This window comes from Pan paniscus, chromosome 15 (genome assembly GCF_029289425.2).
Source record: "Pan paniscus chromosome 15, NHGRI_mPanPan1-v2.0_pri, whole genome shotgun sequence".
Taxonomy (NCBI): domain Eukaryota; kingdom Metazoa; phylum Chordata; class Mammalia; order Primates; family Hominidae; genus Pan; species Pan paniscus.
The window spans coordinates 75,821,494-75,830,014 of record NC_073264.2 but is presented as its reverse complement, the minus strand read 5'-3'; positions in this window follow the sequence as shown (position 1 = coordinate 75,830,014).

Below are 8,521 nucleotides of genomic sequence, written 5' to 3'. Positions count from 1 at the left end.
CAAGCCATTGCTACACTCTACCCTTCTGTTTACCAAATGTTGAACTCACTTTCCCAATCACAGGCAAAGTATACACAATTCCCTCACCCACAGAGACAATCTTAAAGTCCTGTCCAGTAATGTCATCATGCTCAAGGACCACCACATCTAGGTGATGCAGAGTAGAGGTATATGTAGGTGATGCAAGCAAGGGGTATATGTAGTAGTTTCTATCTCAGGAGGTGTGGCTTCACTTGATCTAGAGACCTATGCGCCAAAAGGACAAATAATCTGCCTTTAAACACCACATATACAATAGCGGAATAGGAACAGAACATCCACAGTGAACGCTCCCATTTTAAAAAAGAAAAAAAAGCTGGGTCTGGTGCCTCATGCCTGTAATCCCAGCACTTTGGGGGGCTGAGGCGGGAGGATCACTTGAGGTCAGGAGTTCGAAACCAGCCTGGGCAACATGGCAAAACCCTGACTCTACTAAAAAAATACAAAAATTAGCCAGGTGTGGTGGTGCATGCCTATAGTCCCAGCTACTCCAGAGGCTGAGGCAGGAGAATTGCTTGAACCCAAGAGGCAGAGGCTGCAGTGAGCCAAGATCACCCCACTGCACTCCAGCCTGGGTGACAGAGGGAGATTTCTCTTAAAAAAAAAAAAAAGCAGCCAGGGGCAGTGGCTCACGCCTGTAATCCCAATACTTTGGGAAGCCAAGGCAGGTGGATCACGAGGTCAGGATATCAAGACCATCCTGGCCAACATGGTGAAACCTCATCTCTACTAAAAATATAAAAATTAGCTGGCTGTGTTGACGCGTGCCTGTAATCCCAGCTACTCGGGAGGCTGAGGCAGGAGAATCCCTTGAACCTGGGAGGCAGAAGATGCAGTGAGCTGAGATCGCGCCACTGCACTTTTATTTAGCCTGGTGACAAAGCGAGACTCTGTCTCAAAAAAAAAAAAAAAAAAAAAAAAGAATAGAAAAAGAAAACAAAGGACACACAGCAGTGACTAGTCTGGAGCACCCTACTTTGGGGATAATGAATTTAGAAAAGGTAAAAATAAAAAGATGGACAAAATATATAAGGTAAATGCAATACAAAAAGAAGTAGAAAAAGAAAGCATAAGTCCTGTTCTTAACATCAGAAAAAGTAGAATTTAGGCCAAAAATCATTAAATAAGGCAAAAGGATATATTATAATGCCTGATATGGTTTGACTGTGTCCCCACCCAAATCTCATCCTGAGTTTAGCTCCCATAATTCCCATGTGTTGTGGGAGAGACCCGGTGAGAGTTCATTAAATCATGAGGGCAATTTCCCCCATACTGTTCTCATGGTAGTGAATAAGTCTCATGAGATCTGATGGTTTTTTGGTTTTTGGTTTTTTTTTTTTTTTGAGATGGAGTCTCGCTCTGTCACCCAGGCTGGAGTGCGGTGGCACGATCTAGGCTCACTGCAAGCTCCACCTCCCAGGTTCATGCCATTCTTCTGCCTCAGCCTCCCAAGAAGCTGGGACTACAGGCGCCTGCCACCACGTCCGGCTAATTTTTTGTATTTTTAGTAGAGACGGGGTTTCACTGTGTTAGCCAGGATGGTCTTGATCTCCTGACCTTGTGATCTGCCCGCCTCAGCCTCCCAAAGTGCTGGGATTAGATCTGATGGTTTTATAAGGAGTTTTCCTTTTCACTTCGCTCTTATTCTCTCCTCTGCCACCATGTAAGACATGCCTTTCACTTTGCATCATATGATTGTGAGGCCTCCCCAGCCATATGGAACTGTGAGTCCATTAAACCTCCTTTTGTTTATAAATTACCCAGTCTCTGATACGTCTTTATCAGCAGCATGAAAACGGACTAACACAATGCCAAAGGCTACAATTAGGAAGAACTATATCAGTTATGAGTATCCATGCACAAAACAATACAGTAGCGACTTTCATGAAGTGGAAACACTAAGTGGTTAAAAAAAAAAAAAAAAAGGCCAGGTGTGGTGGCTCACACCTGTAATCCCAGCACTTTGGGAGGCTGTGGGCAGATCACGAGGTCAGGAGTTCGAGACCAGCCTGGTCAACATGGTGAAACCCCGTCTCCACTAAAGATACAAAAAATTAGCCAGGCATGGTGGCACACGCCTGTAATCCTAGCTACTTGAGAGGCTAAGGCAGGAGAATCGCTTGAATCCAGGAGGCGGAGGTTGCAGTGAGCTGAGATTGTGCCATTGCACTCCAGCCTGGGTGACAGGGCAAGACTTTGCCTCAAAAAAACAAAAAACAAAAAAAAACCACGAGTATTAGGACACTCTAATGTATTTTTCTGCTTTTGACTTCTGAAAGAGTCAAAAATAAAAAGTATAAGCATAGGCTGGGCATGGGTGGCTCACACCTGTAATCCCAGCACTTTGGGAGGCTGAGGTGGGTGGATCACCTGAGGTCAGGGGTTCAAAACCAGCTTCGCCAACATGGCAAAACACCATCTCTACTAAAAACACAAAATTAGCCGGGCATGGTGGTGCATGCCTGTAATCCCAGCTACTTGGGAGGCTGAAGCAGAAGAATCACTTGAACCTGGGTGGCGCAGGTTGCAGTGAGCCAAAATCACGCGATTGCACTGCAGCCTGGGCAATAAGAGTGAAACTCCGTCTCAAGGCCGGGCGCGGTGGCTCACGCCTGTAATCCCAGCACTTTGGGAGGCTGAGGCGGGCAGATCACGAGGTCAGGAGATCGAGACCATCCTGGCTAACACGGTGAAACCCCGTCTCTACTAAAAACACAAAAAAATTAGCCGGGCGTGATGACGGGCGCCTGTAGTCCCAGCTACTCGGGAGGCTGAGGCAGGAGAATGGCGTGAACTCAGGAGGCGGAGCTTGCAGCGAGCCGAGATAGCGCCACTGCACTCCCGCCTGGGCCACAGAGCGAGACTCCGTCTCAAAAAAAAAAAAAAAAAAAAAAAAAAGTGAAACTCCGTTTCAAAAAAAAAAAAAAAAAGTATAAGCATACAGAAGACCGAAATAATTGGGTGAATCTTATGGATAAATATTAAACCTACATAACAGAGAGTGCACCTCCTTTTCAAGTGTACATTGTACTTTCATGACATTTTCCATGTGTTAGCCCACAAAGAAAACCTCAATATTTTCCATCTTGCATATTCAAACAGCATATTCTTTTTCCATTTTTTCTTTTTTCTTTTTTTTCTTCTTTTTTTGAGACAGGGTCTCACTCTGTTGTTCAGGTTGGAGTTTAGTGGCGCGATCACAGCTCACTGTAGCCTCGACCTCCTTGGCTCAAGCGATCTTTCTGCCTCAGCCTCCCTAGTAGCTGGGACTACACAATTGCACCACCACACCCAGCAAATTTTTAAATTTTTTGTAGAGACAGAGTTTCGCCATGTTGCCCAGGCTGGTCTGAAACTCCGAGGCTCAAGTGATCCGCCCACTCAGCCTCCCAAAGTGTTGGGATTATAGTAATGAGCCACTGTACCTGGCCTATTTTTTCTTTTGCGTGTCCTTTTCCATCTTTTAATTAATGAAGCATAATTTACACACAATAAAATGCCATCATTTTGTGTGCATTTTGATTTGACAAATCAATACATCAAGCAATCATCACAACAATCAAAATAGATAATTTTTAGAAACAATGAATTCCCCTCCCCACTAATTCCATTGTGCCTGTATCCAGCCAATACCCTACCTCCACCTCAGGTGAACAATGTTTACTTTCTTCTTTTCTTTTTCTTTTTTTTCATGGACACCCCCAATACCATAACGATTTACTTTTTATCATTATAGATTAGATTTGTCTTTTCTAGAGTTTCATGTAAATGGAATCATACAGTGTGTAGATGCTTCTTGACTTATGTTGGAGCTACATCCCAATAAACCTTCTTTTTATTTTATTTTTTATAGAGATGGGGTCTCCCTATGTTGCCCAGGCTAGTCTCAAACTCCTGGGCATAAGTGATCCTCCTGCCTTGGCCTCCCAAAGTGCTGGATTACAGGCATGAACCCACCATGCCCAGCCCCAATAAATCTTGTGTAAATCGAAATATTGTAAGCTGAAAATGCATGTAATACCCTAGTAAACCCATTGTAAAGTCAAAAATCCTAAGTCAAACCATCCTAAGTCAGGCACCATCTGTATATTTCGTATCTGGCTTCTTTTGCTTGACTTGATTTTGTGATTCATGTATGTTGTTCTATCAGTGGTTTATACCTTTTATTGCTGAACAGTATTCCACTGTGTGAATGCACCACATTTTGTTTATCCATTTATCTGGTTATGCAGGGGTGCCCAACCCATGGGCCATGAATCACTAGTGGCCCATGGCCTGTTAGGAACTGGACCACACAGCAGGAGATGAATGGCGGGCAGGTAAGTGAAGCTTCATCTGTATTTACGGCCACTACCCATCACTCACATTACCGCCTGAGCTCCTGTCAGATCAGCAGCGGTGTTAGAGTCTCATAGGAGTATGAACCTTAATGTGAACTGCACATGTAAGGGATCTAGGTTGTGTGCTCCTTATGAGAAGCTAATGCCTGATGATCTGTCCCTGTCTCCCATCAACCCCAGATGGGACTGTCTAGTTACAGGAAAACAAACTCAGGGCTCCCACTGATTCTACATTATGGTGAGTTGTATAATTATTTCATTATATATTACAATGTAATAATAATAAAGTGCACAATAAATGTGATGTGCTTGAATCATCCAGAAATCATGCCCCACTGCCATCTGTGGAAAAACTGTCTTCCACAGTCCCTGGTGCCAAAAACGTTGGGGACCACTGTGTTTATGGTTGCTTGGTTTGTTTCCACTTTTTGTTTATTATGAAGAAAAATAATATGAGCAGCTGGGTGCGGTGGCTCATGCCTATAATCCCAGCACTTTGGGAGGCCGAGGCAGGTGGATCACGAGGTCCGGAGATCGAGACCATCCTGGCTAACATGGTGAAACCCCATCTCTACTAAAAATACAAAAAATTAGCCGGGTGTGGTGGCACGTGCCTGTAATCCCAGCTCTCAGGAGGCTGAAGCAGGAGAATCACTTGAGCCTGGGAGGCAGAGGCTGCAGTGAGCCGAGATCGCACCACTGCACTCCAGCCTGGTGACAGAGCGAGACTCTGCCTCAAAAAAAAAAAATTAAAAAAAAATATGAGCATTTGTGTCCAAGTCTTTGTATGGACATGTATTTTCCTTCTCTTGGGTAGATACCTAGGAGTGGAATTGTTGAGTTGTATGGTAAATTTATTTTTCCCTTTATTTCCAGCTGTCCTATGCCATTCTGTTCTAACTATGTCTGTAAATAACATACAGCCACAAGATTAAAAAAAAAAATCAAATCTGAGCATCTGTCTTTTAATGAGGCTATTTAACCCAGTCACATTCATCATGACTACTGCATGTCTAGTCTTATTCCCACCATCTTTTTTTGTTTTTTGAGATGGAGTTTCGCTCTGTCACCCAGACTGGAGTGCAGTGGCGTGATCTCGGCTCACTGCAAGCTCCCTGTCCCGGGTTCACGCCATTCTCCTGCCTCAGCCTTCCGAGTAGCTGGGACTACAGGCACCCGCCACCATGCCCAGCTCACTTTTTTGTGTTTTTTTGGTAGAGACGGGGTTTTAGCCAGGATGTTAGCCAGGATGGTCTCGATCTCCTGACCTTGTGATCGGCCTGCCTCAGCCTCCCAAAGTGCTGGGATTACAGGCATGAGCCACCATGCCCGGCCCTTATCTTACTTTGTTTTGTATTTACCGTTGCTGCTTCTTCCCTCTCCTCTTCTACATTTATTTTTCCTTTTAGTTTTTTAAAAAATTTACACATAATGAAACATACAGTTCACCAATGGTGCAGTTCCATACATTTTGACAAATTCTGCTTTTTTTTTAATTAATTGAATTTCTTTCTGTTTTCTCTCTTGGTTTAGGAGACATACATTCGATATTAATTATGATTGGGTTTGGCTATGTAAAGTAAAACCCAGGTAGGCACTTCCAATGTGTTAGTAAATATGGTCTCTCAATTTTAAAGCTTGTATTTAAAGCTTTTAACAGTTCTCCCAGAGAAAAAGAGCGTAACTCTCCAGTGAAAGCTCTGGTTACAACTAATTGGCTTGTCTTTGATATCCAGGTTTGAAATAATCACAATGGCAATGGAATAAGGATATTATAATTGGCCTATCCAGGATGATTCCACCCATATTATGGCAGCAAGAGGAGTGAGCCACAATCCAGTCCTATAACATTTTTTTTTTCTTTTGAGACAGTCTCACTCTGTAGCCCAAGCTGGAGTGCAGTGGCGTGATCTCGGCTCATTGCAACCTCTTCCTCCTGGGCTCAAGCGACTCTCATGCCTCAGCCTCCTGAGTAGCTGGGACTACAGGTGAGTGCCACCACACCTGGCTACTTTATTGTATTTTAGTAGAGATGGGGTTTCACCATGTTGCCCAGGGTGGTCTCGAACTCTTGAGCTGAGGCGATCCACCTGCCTCGGCCTCCCAAAGTGCTGGGATTACAGGCATGAGCCACTGCGTCCAGCCTGACATTAATTTATTTAAGGAATTCTGTACCAGTGAAGAGACGGAAAAGAAAGCTTTATCTTCAGAACTTTTTCTATCCATTTATATATATACTGTATATTTCTAAATAAACAATTACATATTTGTGATATTAAAACTTAAAACCAATATCACACTGTACCTGTTCTATAATTTAGTTTCTCTTAATAATAGGTCATAGTTATTTCCATTTAAGTGATATAGCTCAATCTCATTTATATTAATTACGGTAAAAGACACATAACACAAAATTTACCATCTTAACCATTTTATTTTATTTTATTTTATTTTATTTATTTTGAGATGGAGTTCTTCTCTGTCACCCAGGCTGGAGCACAGTCTCGGCTCACTGCAACCTCCGCCTCCCAAGTTCAAGTGATTCTCCTGCCTCAGCCTCCTGAGTAGCTGGGATTATAGGTGCGTGCTGCCACACCCAGCTAATTTTTTTGTATTTTTAGTAGATACCGGGTTTTGCCGTGTTGACCAGGCTGGTCTTGAACTCCTGACCTCAGGTGATCCACCTGCCCCAGCCTCCCAAAGTGCTGGGATTGCAGGCATGAGCCACCCTGCCCGGACATCTTAACCATTTTAAAGCATACAGTTCAGTGGCTTTAGTACATTCATACTGTCGTACAACCAATCTCCAGAACTCTTCATCTTGCAAAACTGAAACTCCATACCCATTAAACTGTCTATTCCCCAATCCCCACAGCCACTGGCAACCACTACACTACTTTCCATCTCTGTGAATTTGACTACTCTAGATACCTCATATAAGCGGAATCACACAGTATTTGTCTTTTTGTGACTGGCTTATTTCACTTAGCACAATGGCTTCAAGGTTCATCGATGTTACAGCATGTGTCAGAATTTCCTTCCTTTGTAAGGGTGACTCATATTCTGTTGTATGTAGAGAGCACATTTTGTTGATCTATTCGTCTGCTGATGGACACTTGGGTTGCTTCCACCTCTTGGCTATTGTAAATAATGCTGTGATGAATATGGGTGGGCAAATACTCTAAGATCTTTGATTCTTTTGAATACATGTCAAGAAGTGGAATTGCTGGAATCATGTGATAATTTCATTTTTAACTTTTTGAGGAACTGCCATATTCTTTGTGGCTATACCATTTTACATTTCCAGGAACAGCGCACAAGGGTTCTGATTTGCTTCTTTTAGAGATGGTGTCTTGCTCTGTTGCCCAGGCTGGAGTCCAATGGCACAATCATAGCTCACTGCAGCCTTGAATTCCTGGGCTCAGGCCTCTCACCTCAGCCTTCAGAGTAGCTGGAACTATGGGCATGTGCAGTGCACAGCTAAGGGTTACAATTTCTACATATCCTCACAAATACTTTTCAATAACTATTGCTTCTTTCTTTTAATAGTGGCTAAGGGGTGTGAGGTAGTATATCATTGTAGTTTTAATTTGCATTTCCCTAATGATTAGTGATATTGACCATCTTTTTGCATGTTTCTTGGCCATGTGTATATCTTCTTTGGAGAAATGTTTAAGTCCTTTGCCCATTTTAAACCTACCTCATTTTTTGTAGATAGATGTTCATGACATTCCATAGTTAAGACCCCCCACTGCTTTTTTTTTTTGAGACGGAGTCGCGCTCTGTCGCCAGGCTGGAGTGCAGTGGCGTGATCTCGGCTCACCGCAACCTCTGTCTCCTGGGTTCAAGCAATTCTTGTGCCTCAGCCTCCCGAGTAGCTGGGATTACAGGTGCACACCACCACACCCAGCTAATTTTTTTATTTTAGTAGAGACAGGTTTTCGCCATGTTGCCCAGGGTGGTCTTGAACTCCTGAGGTCAGGCAATCCACCCACCTCAGCCTTCCAAAGTGCTAGGATTACAGGTGTGAGTCACCATGCCCAGCCACAGTTAAGATCCTTTTGATGGACATTTAGTTTGTTTTTTCTCTTTTATAAGCAGCAGTGCAGTAAACATCCTTCTACCTGCTTCCTTGTACACAT